This window comes from Rhinichthys klamathensis, unplaced genomic scaffold, assembly GCF_029890125.1.
Source record: "Rhinichthys klamathensis goyatoka isolate OS25496 unplaced genomic scaffold, OSU_Roscu_1.1 h1tg000406l_1, whole genome shotgun sequence".
NCBI lineage: Eukaryota > Metazoa > Chordata > Actinopteri > Cypriniformes > Leuciscidae > Rhinichthys > Rhinichthys klamathensis.
In genome coordinates this window covers 1,623,017-1,639,168 of record NW_026606907.1, presented here as the reverse complement: position 1 = coordinate 1,639,168, position 16,152 = coordinate 1,623,017, and positions in this window count along the sequence as shown.

Below are 16,152 nucleotides of genomic sequence, written 5' to 3'. Positions count from 1 at the left end.
CCATGGCTGATTATAAATTGATTCTAAAATGTATCATTAATAGTCATTACCTGGTAGATGGTTGATGTGCGGTTCTATTAGTTCACTTGAGAGACTATCTTGGTTGTATCTGGTTGTAGCCGGTTCCCTTGGACCAGCAATAATCCAGCGACCAGTTTCTGAAAGCCAGTTTGACTATGTTAAACTGGTATTATCTGATTTCCCAAAAGGGTAACCATCAATGTACAGTGGTACCCAGGTGTGTGTAAACACTGGGGTTGATTCTTAGTTAAATTATACAGTATATTGCATGCGTCTACAGTGGAAAGATCAAGATAAGACCAACTAACTGTACAGTAGGTTAATGCAACTTGAATGATTTCTAGCTGGTCCAAACCTCTCATTTAATGTTATTAGCTGGTCTAGATGGTTAATTAGTTGGTAGACCTTGTCCAGAAACAATCCAATTAGCAAGAACCACCCAACTTGTATCTGGTTTTAAAAGGATATCCACCAATTTGCACTGGACCAAAAGAAAGTTATACTGCATATTCACTTCTGGAAAAACCAGCATCACTCATTATTGTCCGTAGCTAGTCTATATGCAATGTGGTTATTAGCTGGTTATGCTGATCAATATGTATGGTCAGCTGGATTACCATCTGGTAGGGCAGAGGTCAAACTGGTAGACTTTAAACTGGTATGACCTTATTTTGTCCCAAGTGTCTGAAGACTACCACATTGAATAATCAGTAAAATGATATTTCATTGTGCAGTGAGTACCTACCAGTGGCTTCTGGTGTTTCAAATCTAATTAGCAAAACAAATCAGCCAAATAATGCAGAGATCTGCTCAATGAGTCTTTTTTTTATTATTTTATTGGCGTTTTTGTTGGAAGTAGCTGCTTTCTCGTCACAAGGGTCCCTGTGGATGAGACCAGATGTTCCAGGCACTGCACTTCCCCACTCACTGCTCTAATGTAATATTCATGGCCAAGCAGGCAGACGCTTATTTATTTATTTATTTATTTATTTATTTCATCATCCTGCACAACAGCAGGCCATGCGCAAGGCATCCTCTTTCCTCTCCTGTTTTACTCCCTCTTTCTCAATCACCTTTCTATTCCTCCTTTCCTCTTCTTTGTGGGTCTTAGACCACAACCTCCAAACAATTGTTAATGTGTATGAATCCAGCCACATGATTCCTTGTTGTTGATCCATTTTCAAGTCCTCTTTCTCTGTCACACGATGCTGAAGGAAAGATGCACCTACAAATCCTGCCATTGTGAACTTCACGTCGTTTCAAACCTGCATGACTTTGTTTTTTTGTTTGTTTTAGTTTTCAGCAGAAACACAGAAATCGCCCCCTATACCCTCATTCACTCTTCCCTACACTACTCCACTAATATAGTTCACTTGAGGGAGTGAATGAAAACGAGTGAGTGAATTCAGAAACTGAGTGCGTCGGAAGGGCTGCCGCTTTTACATATTTTTTATTATTTAATAATCATTTGAAACTGAGCAAACTGATAGCTCCAGTAGTAATACAAAGATTTATCTTGAACAACAACATGTATAAACCTTAATTAAACAATTTAATAATCAATTTAAAAGCATTTATACTTGTATGATATTACGCTGTAGCCACATTGGACCAGCGGTCGTCGAATTAATTCGTCACGCAACTCTCACAGTGCATTATGGGTATTCTCTAGCCATTGAGCATACATCTGTTGTACACTCGTTATTGCGGTGCATTGTGGGATTGAATGAGTCTACTCGATAAAGTCCGCTACGGTTTCGGACACCACTACAAATGGCTGTGTGCCCTATTTAAGGGTGTAGGGGGCGATTTCGGACACAGCCAATGTCTTTTTCTTCATGCAACACATATAGAAGATACAAAGTCCATTAACCATATATATTCAGAGACATACAATAGCTTTGTATATGAACCAAAACCGATTTTAAGTTGTTATTCACTGCAAAACCGACATCAAATTGACCAATGATTTTAGAATAAAGAAGAATATTCTCTATGGTAAATTGGCCTGTTGGTTTATGAAGGGTTAGCGCACCTTATTTTTCCATCACAGATCCCATAGAGCCTGGCTACAGTTTGATATTGGCTGATAGGTTGATCTCTAACTCTCCCACTGGTGCTCATAAACATGGCCAGCCAAACTCCACTCCTGCCATGGTCCAAACTCTGGAAAAGGCGCAGGGGTCTGGCCCTTGTCTGAACTCAAAAGCCAAAGATATAACAAGCAGCGTATGGCTGCAAGGGCACATCTCCTGAGGACCACATGCCCAAACCTGCTTGGTGGTGTTGGAGAGGTGAAGTTGAGGATGGACTCGAGGGGGAAGGTAGAGGAAGATGAAGAGAAGAGGGCTGGAAAAGGTCATTGTATCCAGATAAAGAAATCCAATAAAATAAACTAGTTACACTCTGAAAAATGCTGGGTTGTTTCAACCCATGTTTGGGTCAAATGTGTACAAACCCAAACGTTGGGTTTAAAATGTTCATTTGAAAATTTAAACCACTGGTTGGGTTGTACATATTTGACCCAAACATGGATTTAAACAACCTATTTTTTTACAGTGTATCTAACAGATATTTGGTATTTGACAGTAGATCAAGTGAACATGACGTACACTCTAAAAAATGCTGGGTTGTTTCAACCCAAGTTTGGGTCAAATATAGACAAACCCAACCCTTGGGTTAAATTTGTTGGGTTTGTCCATATTGACCAAAACATGGGTTAAAACAACCCAGCATTTTTTAGAGTGTATATATACTGTAGTTTATTATCGTGAGTGATTCCTCATGGCATGTTATTCTACAGAAAAAAAGTTGGTTTATAATCTTTAATCAAAATATTTACAGTAACTTGCTCCGCCTCTGAAAATGTCTTTTTCGGCTGATGTCACCAATCCCTCCCCTCAAACCACTTGTCATATACACTCTAAAAAATGCTGGGTTGTTTTAACCCAATTTTGGATCAAATATGGACGAACTCAAACATTGGGTTAAAAAATTTTATTAAAAAAAATTTGACCCAATGACTGGGTTTGTCCATATTTGACCCAAATTTGGGTTAAAACAACCCAGCATTTTTTAGAGTGTACATTCCCTTGTTCATGATCCAATCAATTCCAGATGGTTCGAATAAAGTCTCAGACTTGTATTTATCTGGTTTTAATGAGATATACAGTAGGTCACCCTAAAGAGATAACGCCATTTCATAGGCTGAAGTTGCTTTTGGGTCACAGCCACTGACTTTTACCATGAAAGCGATCATTTCCTTTGTAGCAAAGCTTCAGTTCCCACTGGAGAACAACGTGTTGAGAGAGCGAGAGATAAAACGGGAGAACACAAGCAGAAACAAACAGCCCAGAATTGAAAGTCCACAGAGAGCGAGGCGATGAGGTTCTTGACTGCGGTCCAAGCCGACAGCTGACAGCGGCATCACTGACATCATGTACGAGCAGATGTGGCGGCAGCTTTCCAAGCTTTCCCTCCCTCTGTTTCTCTCTCCCTCCTTCCGTTTGCATCACCTCTTCCCTTTCCCACCCCTCTCCCTCGCTCCAGCTCCACCTGCGAGAGGGATTTCACCTGAGATGCACCTGACTGCTCTCCAGTCCGCACACTCTTCGCCGCTGCATTAGCTCCTAATTACCAGCTAATAACTCATTACTCCTGCTATGCTTGGGGGAATTCTAGGGCCTACTCGTCCCATTATTAATGCTGGCACCCACTCTACCCCACCGTCCGGGTAGGTGGGATACATGTGCAAGCATTTTGCTGGGAATGTGAATGCACAAGAAAACCTTTAGGATGCAAATAATATGAGAATTAATAAAAATTAGTGGTGCATGCAAGCTTCACTAATATTATTGCTGATGTAGGTTTAGGGATTTGGGCAAACCACTGTCCTGAAGAGTGTTTCCCAAAGCCAACTATGGTAGCAAGTTCTGTCATTACCAATAGAGTTCAATGGAACTTGCATTGTTGGCTAATTATTGCTTTTGGGAAACGCACCCCTGGTTGGGAGTCTTCCTACGCCATCTGTGCTATGGACAAAAATGAGTACGGTTTTTAGCAGAAGTGTGCTATAAATGATTGGACTTACTTTCACCTGCCAGATAATTGAGTGAACTTACTGAATTAGGGACCCGAGCCTTATATTGAGACCAGAATATTACAGACTTTCAAGGTGGGTATGGGAACTTTGGACCAGTAAACACCCAGACAGCAACAGTGTCGGCCCAGATCCGGCCCACATTTGGGCCGTGTGGAATCCACGTGTATCAGGTGTGGGCCGGATCTGGGCCAACACTGTTGCTGTCTGGGACAAAACTCAAGCACCAGCATAGCAACAAGATAAAAACTCATAACACTCTAGTATTGCATCAGTGAGTTCTACATGGGCAAGCACCATTCCAACACTAATTTATGAGCATATTGACCTCAGAATTCAAGTATCTACTGTGTAGTCGTAGATAAACAGCTGGTTGCATTTCATGTACTCGGATCGGAATATGGATATGCCACTTGTGTATGAAATGTCACTGCAGTAGTTAAAAATTGTATTAATTCACGAAAACACACTCCATTTACCCAAAAAGCACTTGAAATATGAGGATAGTTATGAAGGCTTTCTGGATAACAGCGTAAGTGGACGTCTTCTCCTAATCCGAGTATTTCATCCCCCACTACTGTTCTGTAATGTGATACGTGTGTGTAGTATTTAGGAGAAGCCATGCTTCGCAGAGCAAATGCTGTTTATTTACAGCGCATCTCTGAAGTTGTACATTAAAAAAAAGCCTTCCGGGGGGAAGGAGGAGGGAGTGAAATGATGGCAGGGAGAGATACAGAGACGGAGAGAGAGAGGGAAGGCAGCAGCTGTGCTGGAATTAATGTCTGCATGCCAAATTAGAAACACCATGCATCTCCGTCAGAACAAAAAAAGAGGGGGGTGGACGTACAGACAGATTTCTGGCACATTCTGCGGGTGACAAGAACGCTTACCACTTACCACACGTAGAGCTAAAGAAAAACAACAAAGCAGACTCTGTAATGGGGTCACTGTGTGCAAACCAAGTCATTGCTGTGTTATATTGAACATAATACCATGCTCAGGAATTTTTGCATTTTAAGTGTTAAGTAGTGGGGTTTGCTAAGGCAAGCATTATAATTAGGGTACGAGATTTAAACAAACCCTAAGAATTAAACCACTACAGGCTTTCATTGAAGGAGTGAATTGAGAGACACCTTAAAGTCCCCCTGTGGTGAAAATCCAGCTTTTAATGTTGCTTATGTCTTTTAATACGCTTTAAGACACACCATGTGTAAGTTCATAAGTCGACAGCATTGCTGAGTATTTTCTGCTTAAAACTGCAGTGAACCAAAGACAGTCTCAAAAACACGGTTTGAAATCGCTGGTGTTTCTGACGTCACAAACGACCTTGTAACCAATCAGATCAACGTGTGATCGTCAACCAGTGGATCTCTGAGCTGAGTGAGTGAGTGGAGGTGGGGCTCATTTGCATATTCATAGAACCGCGCATTCTAAATGAGGCAAGGGTGTCGAGTTACATTCAAGATATTTTAAGGCATGAAGAAATATTTTTCAAGGAAAACATTTTTAAATATGTAATTTTGCTGATCAAAGATGAGTTATAAGGAATACAATTATTGACTAAAGGGGGAATTTAATAATCACACTGCAATGCGTGGAACCATTCATTATACCCTAGAAATGGCATTGCAATATGGTAAAAAAAATAAAAATAAAATAAAAACACCTTAACAATCACATAGCCAGCAATCAAGAACACCACATCAACTGCATAAAAATGAGAACACCTTAGTAGATCATAGATCAAGCGATGTGCAAACATCCACTCAAAACACCTCTTGCAAGTGCATAGCAACACCCTGACAACCTCCCACACCTTAGCAACCGCTTTGTAATGCAACAACATAGTAAAAAACACTTTGTGCATAGTAACATCCTTGTGGCAGTGAGGGCAAACACCTCTGCTATTTTATTCATGCAACGTACAAATCTAGTATCTTTGCATGCTTTTGTCAGGGTGTGTGTTTGTGCATGTCTGTGTGTGTGCTGGCATTAGGTGTTTATTTGAATGTGCCGGTGGGATGCGGTGACACTGATGGAAGAGTCCGAGTGCAGAGGTGGAGGGCCACCAGTCTGAGCACGGCCCCTCGGGAGATGATCCTGAATAACATTAGCAGCCACTGGATCAATAATGACTTTACAGGCTCTTTCTAATGATACCTGCAGGGCACAGGGTTACACGCCTGGGGGCACGGACCGCACCGCTCTGCAGCCATGAATACAGGATGAGTGTGTGTGTGTGTGTGTGTGTGTGCATGCGCATTTGCATGTGCATATTCTGATATCTACATATTCTGAGAATCACCATGTATGTTTGCTCATTCTGGGTACAAGATTTGTTTGTAACTGGGTGTGTGTAAGCAGAACATATAGGGCTGAATGGACCTTCCTGCTTTACATCTAAATGAGAAAGTCTTTGTGTACTCTGCGTTTGTCATGCATATTGGTATAAAAAGCATGCCTTACCAATAGGCGGAGGGTGTACCAACTCCAGGGTAAGGCTAGATGTGCATCCTCTTTAAAAACACCTTTAAATAAAAAGTTGCGTGTCGTCTAGCAACAACACAAATCCCATCATAAACACTCCTGATAAAATTATTTGTTAAAACAGCATAAATTGGACAGAAAAGCACTTACAATGAGAGGATTTGCAAGTGTACAGTCTAAGCAAAGTGAGTAAACACAGAAACACGCTAAACTGACTCGTGATTTGACAGCGTTTCCCGCCAAAGTTCATTTTTTCCCGCATCTGGCGGGTCGAGGGTGTTAATCTCAATCCCTGAATGTTGCGCTCCTGTTTGTCATTGTGCTGAAACTTCACGCCAATAAATCATCAGAAATATTGCTGACTTGCGCGTCTCAAGCACCCTCTTTACGCTCGTCCTAATGCCTGTTAGGTGTCCGTGGATTTGCCTGTATTTGGTGTTGAAAATGGAAACGTCTTTAGACTTGGAAAATCGATTTTAAAATCGATTCAATGAACACTTATGTCTCAAAAATTCACAAAAGTGACAGCGTTAGTCTCAAGTCATTTTCCACGTTCACACTGATAGTCCAAATCTGATTATTTGTGTAGCCAATTGGAATCCGAACTAAATGTATTGACCGTCCACACTGTGTATCGCAGCGGTTCAGATCCGATGTGTGTGTCCGATGGCGCTCTTTCGTTTCCCGGAATATCTGCATTAGTTTCTATGGCAACAACGTTACGTTGGAAGGTATACACCAAAAACAACAACAATCGCAACATGGAGGGGTTTGCAATACTGATCCAATCAGGGGTGTGTTTATCATACAACGCTGTAACTCTTGCTTCACTATCACAGTACGATCCATCGTTGAAGAAATCCACTAGCTAGTCGCGACTGTTTCCCGAAACCATATTGTCGCAAATTGGTCGTTCATCCACGTTGGTTTATGATGTCACGCATGTGATGGAGTAATAACTACTGTTAATGAGTCTGTTTGAGATCGAATTAATGCTAGATGTTTTGCTATAAATTACAGACATGCATCTGAAGACTATTTCTCAGTTTTATCAGTTATTTTGCTTTATTTCCAGATTCACTCATCGGCTCGTTCTCACGTAGAGCTCGTTCACACATGCGCACTCTTCAATAAACTCCGCTTTAAATCTGACAAACTAAAAGACGCAAATGACATTTGTATGTATTCTAAATAAAAGACACAGATTGTATTGAATATCAGCTTGATTATTTTACTCTAGATAAGGATGTATTGAGTCCACATGTCATGCAAACATGAAACTCTGCTTCTAACCGCAGGTCGAGAGTGTCGTTACAAACACACAACTCTGCGATGCTGTTTGTTTGCGACCATAGTTGGCTATAGCGATGCTTTCGGGAAACACACCCCAGAGCGGTCAGACTGAATCTGATTTCCAGAAATGCGATTTGAATAGGATTTCAAACCACATATGAATGTAGCTCGAAACAGACTTTTAAAAATTGCATTTCATGTGATTTTTGGCTGTTCACACTTGCAAAATCTTATCCGATTTCAATCTGAACGAGACGTATTCGTCGTGTGCACCCTAGGGGACTTTTTAAAGTCATTCACGTATTTATGAAAAAACAAAAATTGGTCTGCACGTGGACGTCCGTAGTATATACTTTTGGGCTTCATGCCTTGCCCAGCCTTACACACGCTCTGCCTATGGGATGCATGGTGTTCTATGGTGTGTGTGTGTGTGTGTGTGTGTGAATGTACACGTGTGCAAAGGTGTTAAAGGGAAGGTGAGGGAGATGTCAACTGAAGGACGCATATGAGCATATGGTGGGTCGGTTTGGTGTGTGTGTGTGTGTGTGTGTGTGTGTGAGCTGTCGCTAAGCAGGGTTACATTACTTTTTTCCAGGTAAAGTGAGACAGAGGCAAACTGTATCTATAGCATGTTCAGCGTAATGCACATTACAGAACAATAGAAATGAAACAATGTGTGAATCATGCGGTAGTCAAAATTAATGAGTAAGGTAGACTATTAAAGCAAACCCATTATACTGAAGTGCTGGTCTCTTTTTCCAGACGATAAGTCAGCTGCAGGTTTTTGAATGGTTTGCATGTTGTGCACGAGGAGAGAATTAATACTTTTATGGAAAGAGGCAAGAAACTATGCATCAAAATATCACTGATAAATTTGATCATGTCTGCCTTTAAAAACCAAGTTCTGTGACTAAATTAAGGATGGAACGGTTTAAAAATTTCATATCACGATAATAGTGACCAAAATTGTCACAATTATCAATATTATCACTTCAAAAAAGGAAAGTTCAGTGCAACGTGCAGCACAAGTCTGTCACATAGGTGACATAAAATCATAATGAGAACATTATGAATGTGTGATTAAGACATGGCTTTTAATTGTGAGACTTTTGTTTTTGTAATCAGGCTCTCAAAAATCATACAAAAACTTGGATTTGGATTTAGATTTATCGGCCAATACATCGGCCAAGAATTATCGGTTATCGGTATCGGCCAAAATTTTCATATCGGTGCATTCCTACAAACAACCATTGTGATTCTTGTATATTTTTACTGTATTTTATTTTATTTTTTATTCTAAACTGTTTTTAATAATTCTTATTTCTTTTGATTATTTTAATTTCTTCTATGTAAAGCACTTTGAATTACCATTGTGTATGAAATGTGCTACATAAATAAACCTGCCTTGCCTTGCCTTATATAGAAACTTGACTTTAATTATCTCAATTTACATTATAACAGGGCTTTTAAAATGCTTTTCTTCAAAATATAAGCACTTTTGGAATTAGTTGACAGGAACTAACAATCGCATAATATTAAATGGCTTTAACTACACATTTTAACCACTGGCATAATAACACAACAGTACTTGGTTTCAGATCTAAAATAATGGTATATATAAAGCCTCTAAAGTTGATCACGTGGACTCACGTTTTCCTTATACAGTTTTAAAGGTATCGTTCAAACATTGCAACCAAACATATTTCCGAATGAAAGCGAGTCTCTGATGCACAGAGCTCTTGAGAGATGTGTAGCGTACGGCTAAGTGCAAGAGAAAGTACTCAACAACCACTCTAAGCGCCTAAATCGGAAAACACATACACACAGTCATGCCAGCAACAAAACGTAGAGCTCTCAGCCACATAATTGCTGGAGGGAAAGACTACCTTTCAAACATTTGAACCGCCACCCGTTAAAATCACCAGGGGTCGATGCGACACCCTTGCGCTATTGATTACACACTCAGAGCCGAGCTCACAGCGGGGAGGGCGGCCATTTTGGCTCCATTTTGGAGTGAAACGTGCCGTTCTTTTTGTCCTCTGCTGAAACAAAGCCTTCTTATTGCTAGTACCCTCTGGTTCCCCCCTCGTGTCACACACACACACACACACACACGCATAACACCCCCGGGAGGTGGCATCTGCCGGGCCGTGCTCGGCTGGTTCCAGATGCAGCGAGCGCTAATTTCAATTCCATCATCCTCTCCCAATCAGCTCCTCTCTCCCCAGTGCAACATTAACGAGCCTCTTTCATTTGAATACGTAATTAGCCGCCCGAGCACTCTGCTTCACTAATTTCGAGACAAAGGATCGAGGGTGGGGGACAGACAGAGAACGGGGGAAGTGTGGCGGTGAAACCTGAAAAAATTTGCATGCCAATTTAGAAAAGGGGGATGTTTTTCCACCATGCAATGGGGTTGCGAGTATTTTTAGGTGTTTTTTCCCCCCCTCGTTCTCTTTGTTTTATTTTCCTTGAGTCGCTAATGGCGTATCGGTTGTGCGGAAACCTCAGGCCATCCATATAAATGCTGACAAAACAGTCATGCTTACAAATAAGATGCATCATGCAAACTGCAAAATGTGTACAATGAACATCCCACTGCTTCGTCGCAACAAAGGTCATGAGACGGAAAACCATGAAATATGCAAATGTGAGATCACACCTGTGCACAAAAAGATTGTGAGCATTTGTGTAGGGATGTTGAAACGCCCTGAGGTAGTCCTCACACACCTGGAAGTGTTGCTTTATTGCATATTACACTTTTTTTTTTTGTTTAATAGAATATTGCTCATGCATGCATGTGTGAGAGATACACACACACACACACACACACACACACACACACACACACACACACACACACACACACACACACACACACACACCTGTCTGTCTGGGCACAACACCTCCCTGAAAGTGTGGAGATGTGGATGGTGATATTATTGCAGTACATATGTGTTGGTGTCACAGCCATGCGTTTGTGTTGACGTGTGTGTGTGTGTGTGTATCATGCTACCATATGTGCGTATGTAACACTATCCCCATTCTGAGGGTGCGCACACGTGGATGTTGGTGTATTATACAGTATCTCTCTCTCTCTCTCTCTCTGGTCTCCTGCCAGCCCAGTGATGTTGTCAGTCAACTGGAAGCCAAATGGGCTCTTTGATCCTATTAGGGCCCATGCCAAATCAACACTCCCCTCATTAGAGTCCGCTAACGCACACACAGCCTGGCAGCGCCCGCCGAGAGCAGGCACGCATTACCCTCGTTTTATTGATCTGTGAAATCCTCCATATTGATTATCTCTGATCAATCACAGAGTGGAGAATCTAACGATGGCATGGGGATTCAGACTCCAGTTTCGGAGTTAATCCATCAGTCACTAGCCGACTAGCCGCGTTTACATTACCGATTTGCGCAAAACTTTTGCGGTATTTTCTAAATGTCGATAAAAAACAATTGCGAAATGACGGCGTTTCTAGTAATTGTTGTTATGTGACTAAAACGTAATTTTTTCCTCTCGCGATAAATCATTCAAAAATCATGGCGACGGATGTTGGTGGGTTTACGTGTATCTCAGCCGCCGCACTAGCTATTGTTAAAGCTGTTTCCATTGCAGTTTTGCGAAATATTCCCTTTTCGAATTGCCTGATACCTCCTCATGCGAGCGTGAAAACGAAATTGACGTGTTTCCATTGGGCGTATTTTAAATTCGTAATTTCAATTTGCGCAATTTGAAGGGTGATGGATACGCGGCTAGTGTCTTAAGCTCCTTGCACACTGAGTCCGAATTTTTTTTGTGTGTTTTTTCGTATTCGTGATTCGGTGGCTCTGAATTGTCAAAACACCCAGACTGATCTCATGAAATGGCGTATGTATGACACGCCAATTCGTATTTTCATTTTTGGCGTGCTATCAACACGCATAATCGCTTTTCAGCGTGTTTATCAACGCCTTTGACTTACCGTTATATTACTGTATTATGTATATATAAATATATGACCTACCCCAACCCCGTCCCTAAACCTACCCGTCACTGGGGTTAATACCATTTATGAGTCTTCTCCTACCATCCTAGGAAAAGAAATATCGCTCCACAGATGTAGATATAGATTTTGCTTCGTTTCGCTCGGACATTTAACGGCGTACACAGTGGCGTAACTATCGGTAAGCAGGGTACGCGGTTGCTTCCGGGCCCGGACCAATCAGGGGCCCGCTTGACTGGAAGATATTGATTGACAGCCGGGGCCCCCTATCGCATATTACTAATTTTAGTTTGATCGCATTTTACTTTATCACGGTTTTGTTTTAAATAAATAATGACAAGATCATATTTTACAGATCATTAAATACATGTGTGAAACGAACAATCATGGATTTGGGTGTAATTTGTTTTGAGCTGGGACTGGGGAATCCCCGGGTCGGCTGTTTAACGTTACACGCGCGCGCCACTTCATGCGTTTTCTCAGATCGGATAGCTACTGATTTATCAAAACGATTCCATTTACAGCTGGTCACATAAATGTGTTTTTGCAAAACAGATATAAATCCGATCTTCAATTTCCGCGCTATATGCAGATTTAATAGAGTTCACGTCACCGAAAGCAACAGATAAGCTGCATTTTATTGATCATCAGCTAAAATGTCTAAATCGAAGACCGCAATTAGAGAGAGCGGCAACAGTACTGGTAAGATCATTTCGTTTCTTTACTTTTAATGAAGATGAATGTGTGTTAAGCGAGCGTCTGCGACTTACTTTCACTTTGATTTGCGATAGTTTGTGCGTTGGCTTGAAGATGCTCATCTGCGGTGATGCGTGTTGTTGCAGAAGCGTCGTCATATCTGACTATGACATATAGCCTATAACACGCTCTCACACGTTTATTTTTTTAGCATTTTTAGAGGAGTAAAATTGACATATATGTGGTTTCAACAACCAGATGCATTTACACTTGTCCAGTGTCGTCTGGAATGCGGCCCAGACCTCCTCCTGAAGTGGTTTGAGCGACCGGATTCAAATCCGTCTCGAATGCGTTTCGAAGGGAATTTACACCTGGTCTTTTCACGATCGGATAGCTATACGGTCACAGAAAAAGCATGAAGTGGCCAGGTGTAAACAGTTCCTTGCGTATTGCATGCAAAAGCCTACTCGTGGACATTGCGTCATCACGTGTTGTAGTAGGGGGCCCGCCTTGATAATCCTGCATAAGGGCCCGGTGTTGGCTCGTTACGCCACTGGGCGTACACATACACGCGGAATCACTCGGACATTTAATGGCGTAGACATACACGCAAAAGATTTAGGCGTGGACATACACGCGGATAGCTCAAAATGCGTATAGATAACACGCCACTTGAATTGAAAGTGGCGTGTATGTTTACGCAATGTCATGATGTCATGTTGAAACACCATTCGAACTGCTTGCTACGGATGCGAAAAACGCAGAATATCGAACCCGATCCAAATTTTTTTATGACGGACGAAAGTTTCGGAGGCAGTGTGCAAGCGTGATTGACATAACGTGAGGTCGTATTTATTTTTTTACGTGTGAAAATTTCGGACGCAAAATAAGGTTTGAGTCCGAAATGTTCGTTTGCGTTTTTTCGTGTACGGCATCCTATAAATTAGTCACGCACATGGTCCTAAAGCAGTGAGGATGATTTTGTTGTCCTCCCTCTTTATAAAAAGAAAAAAAGAGGAAATATTGGGTCCATCAAATCCTGAGATTGCGTAGAGAGAAAGGAGAGTTCGCTGCGGGATTATCCCGAGAGATTCAAAGTAACCGACTGTACTCCAGGCTAGTTCACATTCACCAAATGAACGTCCTCGTTGTGCGAACATTTCATCGCCGCCGGCCGGAAAGCAGGAGAAGACTCGAGCAATCCTGCGGGAACTACCGAAACCTCCTAATGCTCTGAAAGTCCGAACCATACAGAAAATGCGTTCACACTAGAAACGAACCAAACCGTTGTTCAGTTTGATCCGGACCGAGACTACATCTTTTCATCGGACCGAATTGCGTCTGTCCGGTCCGGACCGTGTCTCAGGGAGGCTTCACACCTGTGAGTTTGATTCGGATCAAACTGAAAGTCCAAAAATCCGGACCAAACAAGGTAGGTGTGAAAGGGCCCTTATATCCTGTTATGTTACCATTTTTTTTTTACCATTTCTAATTTGCAGCCTGAAGAAACTCGAGAGACTGAGAAGGTGATGGGAAACGATCGTTCATCTTTGCAGTGGGTTCCAGGTGACTTGGATGTTATTGACCTGCCCAAATCCGAGGTGGTGACCCACATCTCATGCTTGATGACCTTTCTACCGAGAGGAGACTGACATCATTCTGTGTGTTATTCACAGCGCGGTCTGACCTCTCACGATGACCCTGAGGACCCGAGTGCCTGCAGAGAGAGTCAATGCCTGTCCTCGGAGACGGGTTTCACAACTCCCTGGCTGATTCCCTGAAGCTGTCTTAGCGCGCACACACACACACACACACACACACACACACACACATAAATACATTCACACACATTCTTGGGACTACTCCTACACAAAAATCTTGGGTTATATTTTCCACCCAAATCCTGGGGTGAGTCTTTTGGGGTAATTCTTCAGTGTTTGGGTAGTTTTTGTGTTATCCAGAACCTGGGTCAGACGTAACAACCCAGTTTTGGGTAGTTTTTGTGTTATCCAGAACCTGGGTCAGACGTAACAACCCAGTGTTTGGGTAGTATTTGTGTTACCCAGATCCTGGGTCAGACATAACAACCCAGTGTTTGGGTAGTATTTGTGTTATCCAGATCCTGGGTCAGACGTAACAACCCAGTTTTGGGTAGTTTTTGTGTTATCCAGAACCTGGGTCAGACGTAACAACCCAGTGTTTGGGTAGTATTTGTGTTATCCAGATCCTGGGTCAGACATAACAACCCCGTGTTTGGGTAGTATTTGTGTTATCCAGATCCTGGGTCAGACGCAACAACCCAGTGTTTGTGTAGTATTTGTGTTATCCAGATCCTGGGTCAGACGTAACAACCCAGTGTTTGTGTAGTTTTTGTGTAACCCAGATCCTGGGTCAGATGTAACAACCCAGTGTTTGGGTAGTTTTTGTGTTACCCAGATCCTGGGTCAGACGTAATAACCCAGTGTTTGGGTAGTTTTTGTGTAACCCAGATTCTGGGTCAGACGTAACAACCCAAATTTTGTTTTTCAGAGTGTACGGCTATTGTTTTTTAATTAAATATATAAATGATTTTTTATATGAGTCTTATTCAATTTGAAATATTTTTTAAAGTGTCATCAATGTAAAATACTAAATCAACTATTCTATTTAAAATTACATTTTGACAATTTAGTTGATAATAATTGAATAACCGATGACTTAAAATGCAGAATCCCAGTAAATTAGATTTATGGTAAAATTATTCTACTTATGTAAAGACATAGGAATATTCACTTATTAAAGTGCCAATTTTTTAATTGAAGGTATGTCATAATAGCAACACTATGAATGCACATTGAATGATTTCACTTAACTAACCTATAGGTTTGAATGAAAACGAAGATATCTAATTCATGGAAATACTGAATAATAACTCCATTAATTACAATAATTCTTGAATTTAAAAATAATAGCACTAGAACAACTTGCCACTCAGGCCTTCTGTGCCAATTCTGGGTGGCCCATCTTACCCCAAGGGTTTAATTTTATCGTTTTATCTCCAAATAAAAACTATAACTTTTACTCCACAAACCTTGAAACATTAATGTGTCCACAAATCCCTCATTAACAAATAGACAACTTTGATATTCAACATAATCACTGTTTTCCAGAGACACAAAATTAGATCAATTGACCTCAAACTTTTCAGCTGACGAAATCTTACAAAAATAGTATTAAAAAATAAATAAATTAATCTTAAAATAATTAAAAATAGCGTAGCCATTCATTAAAAAGTGACAAGATTTTGTGCCAAAAATGGTGCCAAATTTTATTCGGCCCGGTTTTTGTTTTTTTGAGTAAGCCATTATCATATTTGAATGCAAAGAGCTCTTTATTATTATTATTATTATTAAAGCAGGCTTTTTACAGTTATACTATCTAGATTTTTACAGTTCATGAAGAAAATGTGAGTTTGCTCACATGCAAAAGCCACTGCTTGCGATTCAGAAAAAAGGTCAAATTGTCCGATTTAAACTCGCATTCACAAGAAGAAAAGTCAGAATTGTGAGATAAAAAGTCGCTGTTACCTTT